This window comes from Hevea brasiliensis, chromosome 1, assembly GCF_030052815.1.
Source record: "Hevea brasiliensis isolate MT/VB/25A 57/8 chromosome 1, ASM3005281v1, whole genome shotgun sequence".
Classification (NCBI taxonomy): Eukaryota; Viridiplantae; Streptophyta; class Magnoliopsida; order Malpighiales; family Euphorbiaceae; genus Hevea; species Hevea brasiliensis.
Window position 1 is genome coordinate 85,343,686 of NC_079493.1, and position 19,295 is coordinate 85,362,980.

Sequence of the window (19,295 nt, forward strand, 5' to 3'; positions counted from 1 at the left end):
TTTCTCAATATCACAATAAATTTCAATAAGTCAGATCATGGTTGAATTCAAAAGACAGTATATGTCAATAAGAGTTTAAAATCATTTCACAATCTCACAATACATATCAATAAATCACACACAGCTTTAATCATGTTCCCAAGTTCAATTCATCCCAAAAGCCGATGGCTAATGAGGTATTCAATTCATCCCAAAAGTCAATGACTAATGAGGAATAACATAGCTAGCTAGCAAAAATATGAGTACTCATTCTATTCGTCCTCAACAGGCACACACCTCAACACTTTAGCCAGAGAGGGAATTCAACTCATCCCACTAGACAAGCTAGCGAGGAATACAATCAATCTACATGATAGCTATGGTTTCAAACCAATTACAGTGCTTTTCAATCAATAAGTATCCATCAAATATCATTCAAACCATTTTTCACAATTTCACAACTTAAAACAATAATATGCAAATAGTCATAATTTATTTCAATTGAAAATAATTCAAAAGAAATAGTTGTTGTGCACAAACACAATTTAAAACAATAACATACAATTAATCATAGGAAATATTATTCAGAGCAAAATCAGTTGAAAACTAGTTGTGCACAAACCTCTGATAACTGTCTCCGGGTCTGGACTCAGTATTTCCTTCCCTTTTCCTGAGTCTTTGGTAACTGAGAAACACAATTTGAAGTGTTTCAGTACTAAATTAAACTGTCTCTAACGATAATGTTCGATAAGTAATTCACTGAAGGCTATTATTTGCTCAATCACCTAATATACCGACCCTCGATGCGTTTTAGGTAAATTAGGTTTTAGTGTCATTAATATGTCACATTTGATAGGGTTTTAGGGTTGGTACATTTTACCAAACTCATTTCTATGTATACTGCGTTTCCTTGCATTTTATTGCAAATTGCTGGATTCCGGGATACTAGTTTGACCTAGTCGGACAACCTAGTTCCCTCGGTTTTTGGGTTTCGGTCAAAACTACAAACTTGTAGATCTATGTCTTATGGAACGCAGAGCAAAATTTTAGGTCAATCTGAGTTAAGTAGACCAAGTTATGGTCATTATACTATTGCTGGTCAAATGGCATCAAATTAGGTCAATTTTAGGTTAATTTGGTCAACTTTGGTTCGGCCAGTTTTTGGACCCGAACTTTTGCAAGCTTTTTGACTTACTTCTGGTCATTTCTGGGCTTTGGTGTCTTCATAAGACTTGTAGGTATGGGTCTTAACTATTCATGGTTAAAATTTCAGGTCAATTGGACCTGTTTTGAGTGAGTTATGGCCTAAAAACTAAATGCTGCCCAATTGGTCAATTTTCAGGTCTCAATTGCACCTAATCCGAATTGGTCATTTTTCATATCACCTTGCAAGCAGAATTTTGGTATGCTTTCTCAATGAAAGTTGGCACATTTTGTGCCTAGTTTTACCTCCAATTGGTCTCATACCAATTGAGGTTACACATGTAAAGGTATAGACTAAAATACATACTGCCCTTAACTACCTTACTTAACATACATCAATTACACACTTATATTACTATATGTCCACTTCCCTTACCAATTCTGTTTTGGTTCATTACCAAAACCATATTCCACTTTACATTAACATCACTTTGGGCAGATTACAAACATCCTTAATACACCAATTAAAACTCACATTTACAAGGTCTAAGTACAATCACATATACACCTAAACCTTACTAGTTCTTACATACACTTTACACAATCAATCTATATACATATCCATCAACCTTAATGTTAATATTTCTGCCAACACCTTCATGAACACATACATTTATCCAAGAATCCCAAGGCTGCCGAAAATGTTCTTCAACACCAAAGTGTCCTACAATTCATCAATTTCCATTCAAGTGCAAAAATCACCATATACTTATGGAATAATTTACTAGGATGTTAAATCACCATAACCAACATCATTTCTCATCAAATATATGTACAAATATTTCATCAAATACATAACTCCATGGCTGTCCAAAATGAACATCTCAATAACTCTTCAAACTTAAAAAATTTCTTCACAAATCCAACACCCATAACATGTACACAAAGTTTAACAAAGCTATCTTCAAAAATACAAACTTACCTTATGGTTGGAAATTGCTAAACCTTGATTAAACTTCTTGATTTTGGTATCAAGCTCTTCCTTACGATGTGTAGACAAACTTTAATGAAGAAATCTAAGTGTTTGGAAGTGAAGTGAATGGGTTAGATGAAGCTTGCATGAAAACACCCATGGAGGTTTGCTTCTTCTTCAATTCGGCTAGGTTAAATGGAATGAAGAAGATGAAGTTTTTGCTTGGTATAGTGGACTTACATCTGCCCCACTATGTTTCTATTTTATTCCTTTAGTGGCCCACTCACTCAAATTTAACTATATAATAAGCTTACATGTGTTATTTACACATTTTTCACTTCATTTTTGGCTATTTGTATTAGGTACCCCCAATTTAATTTTTCATTTTATTTTCTAAGTGTAATATTATTTATTTTTAGTGGACATTTAGGTCAAAAGACAATTCGGGATGTCAAATGACCATAATGCCCCTGTTCGGGTTGCATTCCCGATTTTTCGATTTCTCACTTTTCTTTGTACTAATTATTTAATTTTTCTTTGATCTTTCTAATGAGATTTATTCTTCAATAAGGGTCTATTTAAGTCCTAAAAATGTTTTCCAGGGTTCCCCACAGTCCAGGGCTAGTCAACGGTCCATGCCGTGACTTCCCGGTGCGGTCCCCCATCGCTAGGGTTCCCGGCTCGCTTAACTTGGTTACATTTCTTTGCTATTATTTTTCCTTTGTTTTTCTTGTATTTTCTTTTCTTGTATTTCATTATTTTATGTCTCCTCACTCATATTGAAGTGTAGTTCTAGGCATCCTAGCTGTCCGGACAACACTGGTCACCGGAGCAATAGAACGCACTACCGAACTTAGGGGTGTTATAATTCTCCCCCCCTTAAATAAATTTTATCTCGAAATTTTACCTAGTATTCGTCTCTAAACAGCTGTGGGTGCTGTCTCCTCATATCCTCTTCACGTTCCCAAGTAGCTTCTTGGCCTGAATGATGGTTCCACAGCACTTTAACCAGGTGTATCTGTTTATTCCTCAGCTGCTTCACCTCATATGCCAGAATTTTTATGGGTTCTTCCTCATATGAGAGGTCTGGATTTACCTCAATCTCTTCAACTGATAGTACATGAGATGGGTCAGATCTGTACCTCCTTAACATGGACACATGGAAGACACTGTGTATCCTTGCTAGCTCTGGAGGTAATGCCAACCGATATGCCAAAGGACCCACTCTTTCCAGAACTTCATATGGTCCGATGAAACGAGGACTCAGTTTCCCCTTTCTGCCAAATCTCATAATCCTCTTCCAAGGAGAAACTTTGAGGAATACCATATCACCCACTGCATACTCAATATCTCTTCTTTTCATATCAACATAGGACTTTTGTGATCGATGCAGCCTTGAGTCTATCTCTAATCAATCTGATCTTTTCCTCTGTCTGCTGAACAATTTCTGGCCCAATCATCTTCCTTTCACCTACTTCATCCCAACATAAGGGAGTTCTGCACTTCCTGCCATACACTGCTTCATATGGAGGCATCCCAATGCTTGATTGGTAGCTGTTGTTATAAGCAAACTCAATCAAAGGCAAGTGTGTATCCCAACTACCTTCAAATTCAATCACACAAGCCCGTAGCATATCCACCAATATCTGGATAACCCTTTCAGACTGGCCATCTGTCTGTGGGTGGAATGCTGTGCTAAAGTTCAATCTAGTTCCTAGGGCTCTCTGTAGACTACCCCAGAATCTAGAAGTGAACCTAGGATCTCTGTCAGACACAATGGATACCGGCACTCCATGCAATTTTACAATCTCATATATGTACAATCTGGCCAATCTTTCTAGGCTATAGTCCATCCGAACTGGCAAAAAGTGAGCAGACTTGGTCAATCTGTTAACTATAACCCATACTGCATCATGACTACTCTGTGTCCTTGGAAGTCCTGTAACAAAATCCATAGTTATTCGTTCCTATTTCCACTCTGGTACTGACAAAGGATGTAACAAACCAGCTGGAACTTGATGTTCTGCCTTTAATTGCTGACAATTTAGGCATTTGGAAACAAAGTCAGCTATATCCCTCTTCATACCCATCCACCAGTAATGCTCTTTCAGCCCTCTGTACATTTTAGTTCCACCAGGGTGCATAGCAAATGGAGACTCATGTACTTCCTTCATAATGATCTGTCTCAATTCAGCATCATTAGGAACGCACATTCTTCCCTGATGTAGCAATAAACCATCATCTCTCACAGAGAATTCAGGTTTCTTGCCCTGCTGGACTTCTTTCAGTAACCGATATTTTCATCATTACGAGCGACCATTCTGATCTGATCAATCAACACTGGCTGTACATGCCATGCAACTACTGTCTGTCCCTCATCATCAATCTCTAAACTGGCATGCTGTGCTTTCAATTCATATACCATGGACATGGGAGAAACTCTGAGACTTGCCATAGTCTTGCGACTTAAGGCGTCAGCCACCACATTTGCTTTTCCTGGCTGATAGTCTATTAAGCAATCATACTCTTTGATGAGTTCTAACCATCTCCTCTGCCTCAAATTTAATTCCTTCTGGGTGCCTAAGTACTTCAAGCTCTTGTGATCTGTGTAAATGTAGCATTTCTCTCTATCTGAGATAGTGTCTCGGATCTTCAAAGCAAAAACAATAGCTGCTAACTCCAGATCATGTGTTGGGTAATTCCTCTCATGCGGTTTCAGCTGGCGTGATGCATAAGCAATGACATTCCGATCTTGCATCAGTACACAGCCTAACCCATTGTGAGAAGCATCACTATAAACTGTATATTCTTCACCCGGAGTAGGTAAAGTGAGGACTGGAGCTTCAGTCAAACACCTCTTCAACTCATCAAAACTTTGTTGACATTTATCTGTCCGCTGAAATTTTACATCTTTCCGAAAGCAGCTTGGTCAGTGGAGAAGATAACACAGAAAACCCCTTCACAAACCGACGGTAATATCGGCTAAACCAGAAAGCTGAATTTACGTGATGTTCCTGGGCGGCTTCCAATTAAGGATAGCTTCTACCTTACTAGAATCTACCTTGATCCCTTCAGCTGACACAACATGTCCCAAAAAGGAGATTTATTTCAGCCAAAATTCACATTTTGACAATTTGGCATATAACTGTTTCTCCCTTAAAGTCTACAGTACAATCCGCAGATGTCTGTCATGCTCCTCTGCATTCCTTGAATATATCAAAACGTCATCAATAAACACCACCCCAAATTAATCAAGATATGGTCTGAAGATAGTGTTCATCAGATCCATAAAAGCAGCTGGAGCATTTGTTAACCCGAATGGCATTACTAGAAACTCATAGTGGCCATACCGAGTTCTGAAAGCAGTTTTTGGAATACTCTGCTCTTGCACCTTCAACTGATAATAACCAGATCGCAAATCAATTTTGGAGAATACAGCTGCACCCTTCAACTGATCAAACAGATCATCAATGTGAGGCAATGGATATCTGTTCTTTATTGTCACCTTATTCAACTGCTGGTAGTCAATGCATAAGCGGAGAGTACCATCCTTCTTCTTAACAAACAACACTGGTGCTCCCCAAGGTGACACACTAGGGCGGATGAAGCCTTTTTCAAGTAGTTCTTGCAGTTGTATCTTCAACTCCTTCAATTCTGCTGGTGCCATTCTGTATGGCGTTATGGAGATTGGATCCACACCAGGCATAATATTAATTTCAAACTGCACTTCTCTTTCCGGAGGTAATCCTGGCACTTCATCAGGAAACACATTTGGAAAGTCATGTACTGTAGGGATGTCCTTCAATGCTGGACTCCCCACTTGGGTGTCTACCACATGTGCCAAGTAGGCTTCACACCCCTTTCTGATCATTTTTCTGGCTAGTGCAGCCGAAATGATGTTTGATGGTAATAACTGCCTGTCCCCATGTATTACCACATCACTGTCCTGAGGAAGGCCAAAAGTGACTGTCTTCAGCCTACAGTCAATCATGGCATGATGCCTAGCTAACCAATCCATGCCCAAGATGATATCATAATCTCTGAAGGGCATTTCAATGAAATCAGACAAAAAAGTGTGTCCTTGGATCACCAAAGGACAATCTCTATACATTCTATTAACCCTGACTTCCTGTCCTAGTGGACTTGTTACTAGCACCTCAAAGTCCATTTTTGTACATGGAACAACAATGCAATCAATAATGCTAGCACTCACATAAGAATGGGTACAGCCCGGATCAAATAACACAAACACATTTTGGTTAAAAGTTGAGAAGGTACCAGCCACAACATCAGATGTCTCGGCCTCTTCCCTCTGTCTCATTGCATACATTCTGATTGGAGCACTGTCTTGCTCTGATTGTTTCACTGTGCCTTGGCTGCCTGCTGGGTTACCTCTACCCCTGCCTCTACCTCTGCTAGGTGGTTGTGAACTTCTAGTGATAGGGCTCTGAACTGACCCTTCTGCAGTAGTAGGAGGTGGTCCAACTCTGCGACTACTGGTGCAGTCCTTGGCAAAGTGTCCTGTGCCTCCACAGTTATAACAGGCTCCAATAGCCTTATAGCATATCCCACCATGATTTTTTCCACAAGTTTCACATTGGCGGGGAGGGTAGGAACTTCTGGTACTCTGCTGCCCAGTTAGGGGAGGTCTCTGTCCTGAATATCTTCCCCTACCAGATTTCTTGCCACCTCTGCCATGTCCCCCATGGTTCTTCCTCTTCCCAGTATGACCACTGGAACTCTGTTCTACTGACTTTCCCTCTTTATCTGTCTTCTCTGATTTCTTTTTCTCAGGAGCAGTCTCAATCTCAATTCTTTCCAACTCTAGGGCTTGAGAAATAAGTTCAGAGAAGTTAGTGTGTTTGAAGCCGATTACTTGTACTCTGGTACTGGGCTTCAAGCCAGTTTCAAACCTCTTGCATCTCTCCCTGCTGGTAGAGAGTAGACTCACTGCATAATGGCTAAGGCGGGAAAATTCTCTTTCATACTCAGCCACTGATCTGTTCCCCTGTTTCAGACTTAGGAACTCTTGCAGCTTCTGGTCTACATAAGCATCAGGGACATATTTCTGTCTGAATTCCCTGAGAAAGTCATTCCATGTTAATACTGCAGGTTCTACCAGACTGTGGGGAATGGTTTTCCACCAATCATAAGCATCCCCCTGTAACAAAGACACTGAGTATTCAAATCTGAGCTCCTCTGTGCAATGCAGTTTCTTGAATACTCTATCCATCCTCTCTAACCACTGTTCAGCTTCTAGAGGATCTACTGTCCCCTTGAACTCTGTAGCCCCATATTTCATCAATTTATCATACTGCCTAGTAGGAGATTATGGTTGTACCACTGGTGTCTGTATTGGGACTTGAGTAGGCACATTACCAGCCATCTGTTGGAACATTGCAGCCATCTGCTGAGCGACCTGAGCAGGAAACTGCGGTACTACAGGTGGTCTTTGAACCACTAACATTTTGTAGGCCTGGGGCATCCCCTTGCACCTCAGCCTCAATAGATTGATCGACTGAACGATCACCCTTTTCCATAGTCAATGTGAGGATTTTAGATCTCCTGAACCAATAACACAAGGAGATTTCCTCCCGTTAGTGCATATTTATAATGTAATGTACTGTATGTATCAAACAATGATATTGAGCAGTTGTACTATGAAGAAAGAATATTCAAGTAACAGGTGAAAACAGAATTTAAAAACTTTGCTCTGATACCACTAAAACATGTCACACCCTACCCCTCTGTAAGGCATAACATGATCCCGTAGTATACCTAATGAATTACCAACTCCGTCTACTGATAATCCATTAAATACATTACAAGGGATTTTAAAAACTTTTCTTACTTCTTTTACCGTGGTGAGCACTATTTACAGGTATTAAAAACCTTTTTAAATTGTAGTGATAGAACTAACACATTTGAATTATTTGGAATTTCAGTAAAAATTTTGGCAGAGTACCATCTGTATTTTGGACAAAACAGTTCTTCAGAAAACCTGTAAAAAGCACTTCAATAAATTTCCAAATCTCAACTTCAACATTTTTCTCAACCCAACACAGTTCTCAAGTCGAATTCACAGTAATTTTTCAAGTACTGAGATAGGGAAAATATAATACAATTTTACAAGTCAAAATAACTCATAATTATTTTACAACTTCAATGTACAATTTTTATTTACAACTGCTCAAAACCAATAACAATATGTACATACAGTGAACATACATTACATTACAAAATACAACATATTGGTATACTCATTATACCCTGTAGTCTTTCGCTGGAGGTACTAGCAGCCTAGTCTGCTGCCCTGTCTGTCTGTCTACTTGCGACAGCAATAAAAAGCTATCATTGAGACGATGTCTCAGTGGTGCACAACATTAACCAAATACAATTTAAATCACAATTCATAAATCATATAAATAGTGGATACTTAAAACCATAGTTAATTTCGAGACAGTAATTGTCAACAAGAATTTAAACTCCATTTCTCAATATCACAATAAATTTCAATAAGTCAGATCATGGTTGAATTCAAAAGACAGTATATGTCAATAAGAGTTTAAATTCATTTCACAATCTCACAATACATATCAATAAATCACACACAGCTTTAATCATGTTCCCAAGTTCAATTCATCCCAAAAGCCGATGGCTAATGAGGTATTCAATTCATCCCAAAAGTCAATGACTAATAAGGAATAACATAGCTAGCTAGCAAAAAAATGAGTACTCATTCTATTCGTCCTCAACAGGCACACACCTCAACACTTCAGCCAGAGAGGGAATTCAATTCATCCCACTAGACAAGCTAGCGAGGAATACAATCAATGTACATGATAGCTGTGATTTCAAACCAATTACAGTGCTTTTCAGTCAATAAGTATCCATCAAATATCATTCAAACCACTTTTCACAATTTCACAACTTAAAACAATAATATGCAAATAGTCATAATTTATTTCAATTGAAAATAATTCAAAAGAAATAGTTGTTGTGCACAAACACAATTTAAAACAATAACATACAATTAATCATAGGAAATATTATTCAGAGCAAAATCAGTTGAAAACTAGTTGTGCACAAACCTCTGATAACTGTCTCCGGTTCTGGACTCAGTATTTCCTTCCCTTTTCCTGAGTCTTTGGTAACTGAGAAACACAATTTGAAGTGTTTCAGTACTAAATTAAACTGTCTCTAACGATAATGTTCGATAAGTAATTCACTGAAGGCTATTATTTGCACAATCACCTAATATACCGACCCTCGATGCGTTTTAGGTAAATTAGGTTTTAGTGTCATTAATATGTCACATTCGATAGGGTTTTAGGGTTGGTACGTTTTACCAAACTCATTTCTATGTATACTGCGTTTCCTTGCATTTTATTGCAAATTGCTGGATTCCGGGATACTAGTTTGACCTAGTCGGACGACCTAGTTCCCTCAATTTTCGGGTTTCGGTCAAAACTACAAACTTGTAGATCTATGTCTTATGGAACGCGGGGCAAAATTTTAGGTCAATCCGAGTTAAGTAGACCAAGTTATGGTCATTATACTATTGCTGGTCAAATGGCATCAAATTAGGTCAATTTTAGGTCAATTTGGTCAACTTTGGTTCGGCCAGTTTTTAGACCCGAACTTGTGCAAGCTTTTTGACTTACTTCTGGTCATTTCTGGGCTTTGGTGTCTTCATAAGACTTGTAGGTATGGGTCTTAACTATTCATTGTTAAAATTTCAGGTCAATTGGACCTGTTTTGAGTGAGTTATGGCCTAAAAACTAAATGCTGCCCAATTGGTCAATTTTCAGGTCTCAATTGCACCTAATCCGAATTGGTCATTTTTCATATCACCTTGCAAGCAGAATTTTGGTATGCTTTCTCAATGAAAGTTGGCACATTTTGTGCCTAGTTTTACCTCCAATTGGTCTCATACCAATTGAGGTTACACATGTAAAGGTATAGACTAAAATACATACTGCCCTTAACTACCTTACTTAACATACATCAATTACACACTTATATTACTATATGTCCACTTCCCTTACCAATTCTGTTTTGGTTCATTACCAAAACCATATTCCACTTTACATTAACATCACTTTGGGCAGATTACAAACATCCTTAATACATCAATTAAAACTCACATTTACAAGGTCTAAGTACAATCACATATACACCTAAACCTTACTAGTTCTTACATACACTTTACACAATCAATCTATATACATATCCATCAACCTTAATGTTAATATTTCTGCCAACACCTTCATGAACACATACATTTATCCAAGAATCCCAAGGCTGCCAAAAATGTTCTTCAACACCAAAGTGTCCTACAATTCATCAATTTCCATTCAAGTGCAAAAATCACCATATACATATGGAATAATTTACTAGGATGTTAAATCACCATAACCAACATCATTTCTCATCAAATATATGTACAAATATTTCATCAAATACATAACTCCATGGCTGTCCAAAATGAACATCTCAATAACTCTTCAAACTTAAAAAATTTCTTCACAAATCCAACACCCATAACATGTACACAAAGTTTAACAAAGCTATCTTCAAAAATACAAACTTACCTTATGGTTGGAACTTGCTAAACCTTGATTAAACTTCTTGATTTTGGTATCAAGCTCTTCCTTATGATGTGTAGACAAACTTTAATGAAGAAATCTAAGTGTTTGGAAGTGAAGTGAATGGGTTAGATGAAGCTTGCATGAAAACGCCCATGGAGGTTTGCTTCTTCTTTAATTCGGCTAGGTTAAATGGAATGAAGAAGATGAAGTTTCTGCTTGGTATAGTGGACTTACATCTGCCCCACTATGTTTCTATTTTATTCCTTTAGTGGCCCACTCACTCAAATTTAACTATATAATAAGCTTACATGTGTTATTTACACATTTTTCACTTCATTTTTGGCTATTTGTATTAGGTACCCCCAATTTAATTTTTCATTTTATTTTCTAAGTGTAATATTATTTATTTTTAGTGGACATTTAGGTCAAAAGACAATTCGGGATGTCAAATAACCATAATGCCCCTGTTCGGGTTGCATTCAGATTCTTGATAACAGGGTTTTGTCTGTTTTTCGATTTCTCACTTTTCTTTGTACTAATTATTTAATTTTTCTTTGATCTTTCTAATGAGATTTATTCTTCAATAAGGGTCTATTTAAGTCCTAAAAATGTTTTCCAAGGTTCCCCGCAGTCCAGGGCTAGTCAACGGTCCACGCCGTGACTTCCCGGTGCAGTCCCCCATCGCTAGGGTTCCCGGCTCGCTTAACTTGGTTACATTTCTTTGCTATTATTTTTTCTTTGTTTTTCTTGTATTTTCTTTTCTTGTATTTTATTATTTTATGTCTCCTCACTCATATTGAAGTGTAGTTCTAGGCATCCTAGCTGTCCAGGACAATCGGTCATGGAGCAGCGTGAGCACTCTAGAACTTAGGGGTGTTACACCGAATGGCATAATGCCATGTGCAGTACTGCTAACCGAACCCTATTGGCATGCCAACCTATCCAAACCAATCTTGCTAGGTATACTTGGGCATGTTACACTTTTAAATTTTTTTAATTCTCGAAATTTAAGTTTAAGTGTTACTATTTATTTCATTAGTCAACTAAAATGTTGACTTTTGTATAGACAACATACATTGGTTCTAATACTCCCAACATACCACATTTTGTATTCTAAAATTGTTGGCATTGGTTGCCAATACTATTTCTAAGCTTAGTGTTAGTTATTCAAAATTTTCAGATTTCAAGCCTCATATTTACTGTTCCATTTGTCATTTATACAGTAGGAATTTGGCAAAATTGTTTGCATAAAAGTTGTTCCTTATTTTGTCTAGTTACATTTCCTTTTTTGCATCACTCCATTTGGAGTTTTGTAACTCAAGTTATGGCTTAAATACCATAATTGCCCGGATTAGACAGAATCCAAAATTCTGGGCAAAACTGGTTTTGCCAAATTTGGTAACCTAAGTTTGGTTGGCAATTTGACTAGGTTATGTTCAGAATTTGGATTTGTGTTCTACATGAAATTTGTAGGTCTACATCTCAACTTTCGGCTGGAAAAATTTCAAGTCAAGTGGACCTTTCTACACTGATTTATGACCAAGTGAATAAACACTGTTTATTTAGTCATTTTGCCTAGGCAGAATGCAGGTCACCCGGATTAGGGCAATTTTTAGGTCAACTTGGTTTGGTTTTCTTGGCAAGGTTTCTATACCAAAGTTGTGCCATTATGTGTCTAGTTTTATGTCCAATTGGCTTTGCATCAATTGAACCTCTACAATTCCATTTATAATTGCCCAAACCTGCTAGACTCATGCTCAGTCCTGCAGGTCAGCCAAGGTTGCTCACCCATACACAAATGCCAAGCCTCAACTCACTTCATTTCCTCATTATACACATTCAAATGGTCACTACTTGACCATTACAAGGTTAATGAATCATTACATGAGCAAACCCTAGAATTGTTCAAGTGTCCAATTTTTTTCATTTCATACATCCACAATTCTTGCATTTCACTTACTTGATTATGTTCAATACCCCATCCACTATCAAAGGCTGCTCATAACCATTTTTTTACCAAGCAAAATCATCAAACCCTAGCTAACCCTAGCTGCCAAAAATTGTAAGTTGCACACACACACTTATTTGCTTTATTCCCTTATATTTCCTACATAATTCATGCTATTGAACATGAATTAAATCAAAGGGAGTAAGAGTTAAACACTAACCACTTGAAGCAGAATTTCTCCATTCACAAAACTTCCTTTTTCCTTTCTCTGCTTACTGCCTAGTAGTAATTTAAGGTGTGAGGATCAAGTTTAGTGTAGGGCTTGAGTGATTTTAGGGTGAGATTTGGTGAGTTATGAAGCTTTGGTGGAGCTTTCATGGAGGTTTGGGTGGAAGGGATAAGGGAGACGGCTGGTCTTTGGTTAGGGAAGAAGGTAGACTTGTTTTGATATTTTTTTGGTTTCATTTATCTTCTTTTATGTCTTAATTTCGTAGCTTTTAAATGTGATTGGTGGAAAAGGATATAATGACATCATATGATGTCAAATTTGACATTTAATCTCATTTTCTTTTCTTTTCTTCTCTACTCATTTTCAATTTAATTTTTAGCAATATTTATTCATATTTTGTGTCATGATAATTATTTATTTAACTGGACAAGTCGGCCAAAAGTCACCTCTGAAAGCGAAATGATCAAAATGCCCTCCGTTTGGCTTAGTAGACTAAAATTGTCTGTACTAATTGAAAAATTTTTCTAAGAATTTTCTTGGCATTCTAATGCCGTAGGAACCTCAATGACCCTTCTCTGAAGTGCCAAAAAATATTTTATGAATTTTCCCTCAGGTCTAGGGCTCCTAGTTGCGAGAACCACAACTTCCCACTAGGTTACCCATCGCTAGGGCACCGGCTCATTTAACTTGGTTGTATTTCATTTCTAAAATTTTTTCTAAATTTTTCTTATTAATATTTGAGTTAATTATGGTTCCTCTCTTTAGTTTAAATATTTTTTTGGACATTCTAACTGTCCAGACAGACATTGGTCACCGGAACAGTAAAATGTACGAAGTTGTTACAGGGAGGGTATTGCAACTCTTCCCCTCTAATTTAAATTTCGTCCTTGAAATTTACCTGATGCAAACAGTTGAGGGAACTATTGCCTCGTCGTCTCTTTACTTTCCCAAGTTGCCTCCTCGGTGTTATGGTGTCTCCAAAGATCTTTCACCAGTAGAATCTGCTTATTCCTCAACTCTTTCACTTCTCGAGCTAGGATCCGTATGGGTTCTTCTTCATATGTCAAATTCGATTGTACTTCAATTTCTTCTATGGAGATGACATGTGAAGGATCTGAGCGGTATCTTCTTAGCATAGACACATGGAACACATTATGGATCTTGTCCAGCTCTGGTGGTAAAGCTAGCCTGTAGGCCACTGGACCTACACGTTCAATGACTTCATATGGGCCAATGAACCTAGGGCTTAACTTACCTTTTCTTCCAAACCTTAGTTCCTTCTTCCATGGTGACACCTTGAGGAACACTTTATCGCCAACCTCATATTCTATTTCTTTTCTCTTCAGGTCAGCATAAGGTTTTTGTCTGTCTGAGGCAACCTTCAGATTGGCTTTGATTAGTTTTACTTTCTCCTCAGTCTGTTTCACTAGGTCCAGCCCTATCAGTTTGTCTTTGCCCAATTCAGCCCAGCACACTGGAGTTCTAAATTTCCTCCCATACAATGCTTCATACGGGCCCATTTAGATGCTAGCTTGGTAGCTATTGTTGTATGCAAATTTTGCCAGTGGGAGGTATCTATCCCAACTTCCCTCAAACTCAATGACACAACTCCTCAGCATATCCTCAAAGACCTGACATATATTTCATGTTATTATTATCATTTCAGTTCAATATTTGTATTAATTCAATTGGTTTCAATGTTTACCTGAATTACTCTTTCTGATTGTCCATCCGTCTGAGGATGGAAAGTTGTGCTGAAGTGGAGTTGTGTACCCAAGGATTCGTATAACTTCTTCCAAAATCTCGATGTAAACCTTGGGTCTCGATTAAATATGATGGAAAGTGGAATTCCATGCAGTTTAACTATCTCACTGATATACAATTCTGCTAACTTCTCCAGTGAGTAGTCAATCCTAACTGGCAGAAAGTGTGTTGACTTCGTCAACCTATCTACTATCACCCATACTGCATCATGCTTCTTTTGAGTGAGAGGTAGACCACTTATAAAATCCATGGTGACCCGATCCCATTTCCATTCAGGCATGCATATAGGCTGTAGCTAACTTGATGGAACTTGATGTTCTGCCTTGACTTGCTGACATGTCAAGCATTTAGTCACATAGTCAGCTATGTCCTTCTTCATACCAGGCCACCAATAATGAAGTTTCAGATCATGATACACTTTTGTACTTCCTGGGTGCATAGCATAAACACTGGTGTGTGCCTCTTTCAAGATACTGGCCTTCAATTCCCTATCATCTGGTACACACAGTCTTATTTTGTAGTATAGACACCCATCTACTTTCACCTCATAGTCAATTGCTTTCTCCTCTAAGATTTTACTCACGGTAGTCATTAATTTCTCATCTACCTTTTGCCCATCTAAAATCTGCTGTAATAGGTTTGGCCTCACTTGCAACTCAGCCAAAATAGCTCCATCTCGAGCCAAGGATAGACGGGCATTCAATGATCTCAAAGCTATGATGGATTTTCTGCTCAAAGCATCGGCAACTACATTTGCCTTCCCAGGATGGTAGTCAATCACACAATCATAGTCCTTCAGGAACTCAATCCATCGCCTCTGTCAAAGGTTGAGCTCCTTCTGGGTTGGCAAGTATTTCAGACTTTTATGGTTTGTGTAAATGTAGCACTTTTCACCACATAAGTAGTGCCTCCATATCTTCAGTGTGAAGATAATTGCTGCAAGTTCTAGATCATGGGTAGCGTAATTCTATTCATGTGGCCTTAGCTTCCTGGAAGCATAGGCGACCACCTTACCCTCTTGCATTAATACACACCCTAACCCATTATGAAAGGCATCACTGTAGACCACAAAGTCTTTTCCTGACACTGGCTGTATTAACACTGGTGCCTCTATCAATATAGCCTTCAACTTCTCAAAACTTGTATGACACTTGTCATTCCAGTCAAATCTGACATTATTGTGTAATAATTTGGTCATTGGAGCAGCTATTAAAGAAAATCCCTTCACAAATCTTCTGTAATACCCAGCTAACCCCAAGAAACTTCTGACCTCAGTTGTATTTCTGGGAGGCTTCCATTCCATCACTGCTTCTATTTTCTTGGGATCCACTCTAATCCCATCAACTGACACTATGTGTCTAAGGAATGCAATTTCATTCATCCAGAAGTCACACTTGGACAACTTAGCATACAGCTTCTTTTCTTTAAGGGTTTGCAGAACAATCCTCAAATGCTCATCATATTCTTCACTGGTCTTGGAATGCACCAAAATATCATTAATAAAGACCACTACGAACCGATCTAGGTATGGATGGAAGATATGATTCATAAGGTCCATGAATGCCGCTGGTGCATTTGTTAGGCCAAAGGGCATCACCAGAAACTCATAATGCTCGTACCAGGTCCTGAATGCAGTCTTTGGCACGTCTGCATCCTTCACCCTCAACTGATGATACCCTGATTTGAGATCAATTTTAGAAAATACTCTTGCTCCTTTCAACTGATCAAACAGATCATCAATTCTAGGCAACGGATACTTATTCTTTATAATCACTTTATTCAACTGCCGGTAATCAATGCATAACCTCAAAGTCCCATCCTTCTTCTTCACAAACAGCACTGGAGCTCCCCATGGTGACGCACTGGGGCATATGAGCCCCTTATCCAGTAACTCCTGTAACTGGATTTTCAGTTCCTTCAATTCTATGGATGCCATCCTATAAGGAGCAATAGAGATTGGTGTTGCACTTGGCAGTATCTCAATAGCAAATTCAACTTCCCTTTCTAGTTGTAGGCTATGCAATTCTTCAGGGAACACATCTGGGAAGTCTTTTACTGTAGGTATGTCACATAGATCTGGCTTATCCTGCCTAGTATCCACTACATGTGCTAGGTAGGCTTCACAACCTTTTTTCATCAGTTTTCTTGCAACTGTGGCTGAGATGACGTTGGACAAGAAATCTATCCTTGCCCCCACAACTGTGATCTCATTACCCTTAGGTGTTTTCAAGGAAATTCTCTTCAATTTACAATCAACCATTGCCGGATGACGTAACAACTAGTCCATTCCCAAAATCACGTCAAACTCATGGAAAGGTAACTCAATCAAGTCTGCTAAGAATTCATACCCCTGAATCCTTAACGGGCAACCTTTGCACACTTTGTTCACCACTACACTGTGGCCCAATGGATTAGTGACCAGAATGTCTTGGTCACTCTCCCCTACTAATATCACCCTTTCTACAGGTAGGTTGATGCAGATGTATGAATGAGTGGATCCTGAATTCACCAATGCATGCACAGATGTATTATAGAGGGAGAACGTACCCCTGATGACGTCCGGGGCATCTTGCTCCTCCTGAGCTCTCATGGCGTAGGCTCTGGCAGGTGGTCTACCCTTAGGCCTCTCTGCTAGCTCAGATGCAGGCCTTTGTGATGGTCCCACTGCCTCAGATTTACCAGATTTCCTACCCCTTTTTGGTATAGGAGCAGGTCTGTCTGCTTGTGTTAGAGCAGCTGTAGTAGTTCTGTGTGGACAGTTCCTCAGCTGATGCTCTGTCGATCCACACCTTAAGCAGGCACTAGTCACTCTCCAACACTCCCCCTTATGCCACTTCAAGCAATGTGGACATACAGAAGATGCTGGGGCTGGTCCCCTAAACCCCGTCCCTGGAGAGCTACCCACTGATGATGTGGATTGACCTCTTCTAGGGGTGAACTGTGGCCTGGGCCCCTGGGACTGACCCTGACCTTGTGGTTGACCTGAACTATGTGCAGGTGGACCTTTGAACTTCTTCCTAGGTGCAGGAAATGAACTAGACTAACTCGAGCCCCTTTTCTGTTGCCTCTCTCTTCTGGTCTACTCACTTATTCTTACTTTTTCAACTTTTATTGCAGCTTCCACTAACTTGGTGAAGCCTGTGATTCCCAAGGCAATGATCATGATCTTTATGTTATCATTTAATCCCTCTTCAAATCTTTTACACCTCTAGGCTTCATTAGGGGCTATCTCCCTTCCATAGTGGCTTAGTTTGACAAATTCTTTTTCATACTCTGCCACTATCAGCCGTCTCAGGTTAATGAACTCTCTTCTTCTCTCTCCTAGTTATACACTACCCACATACTTTTTCTTGAATTCTGAGAGGAAGAAGTCCCAAATTATTACTTGTGGCTGCACTTTACTAGACATTGTATCCCACCATTGGTAGGCATCATCTTACAACAGAGATACAGTAGCTTCTAGATTTTTCTCTGGAGTGCAGTGGAGTTGTTTTAAAACTCTACCAGTTTTGTTCAATCAATTTTCGACTGCAATAAAATCATCTTCTCTCTTGCTAAAGAAATCCACTGCTCCAAATTTTCTCAGTGTTTCCAGGTGTGATTTCTGTTGTGGAGGTGGTGGTGGTGGTATTACCCCAGCCATTTGTCTGAAGAATTCAGCCATTTGCTGGAACATGGCCTGTAGAGGCTGAGCAGGCTCTACTGGAGCTGGCGGAGCAGGTTCTCCCCTACCCCCACTCTCAGCTGTTGTACGTGAAGCATGACTCTCCACTTCCTCCTCAACTATCCTCTGAGATGTGGGGTCCATATCCTAATCAAAATAACAAAGGCAAACAGATCTGTATTAGTGTCACCTCGACTCTTACAAATGCAATGCATGGTATGGACTCGATCTAGGCCTAGAAACACTTAAACCGTGCTCTGATACCACTAAATGTGACACCCCTTACCCGTCTACAGTTTAGCCGAGCAAGATATGTCCCGCAGTGTACCGGAATACCCTATTTTAATTCAATCATTTTTATTCTTCCTAATTTATTTTTGTCGTAAATATGAAGTATAATTCGTGAAATATCATTCATTTAAGTCATTTATTGAAAATATAATTTATTTGAGTTTTCAAAAATTTTGTAGAAAATCTGGCAGAATGCCGACTAAAAATGGATAAAACAGTTCTTCAGAACTTGGGAAAAACACTTCCAAAATTTTCAATCAATCCCAAACTCCATTTCATCAACAAAATCCCAATATTTCTCACATATACTCCCATTCTCATTCATTCATTTCATATAAAATTCATATAAAAGTCATAAATAAATATTCACTTGTTCATTCATAAACACAATTTCCTTAATTTACATCAATACTAAAATACATTACATAAGTCTTAATTACATATGAGAAAATAAATAAAATACCAAAATAAAACGTAGTGTCCGAACAAAAGTTAATTACAAAATACCAAAATAAAACCTAGTATCCTACCAATGCACTGATGACAGTGAGGTGACACGGACAGTATGTAAAGCTGCAGAAGATCTCACCCAATAAGTGGTCTACTAGGCTCTCAGTCGGTGTCTCCAGAACCTACGCAAGGCAAAAAGCAACGCGCTAAGCAATAATGCTTAGTCGTGCTAATAATAAAATAAAAAGAAATAACAAAAAATA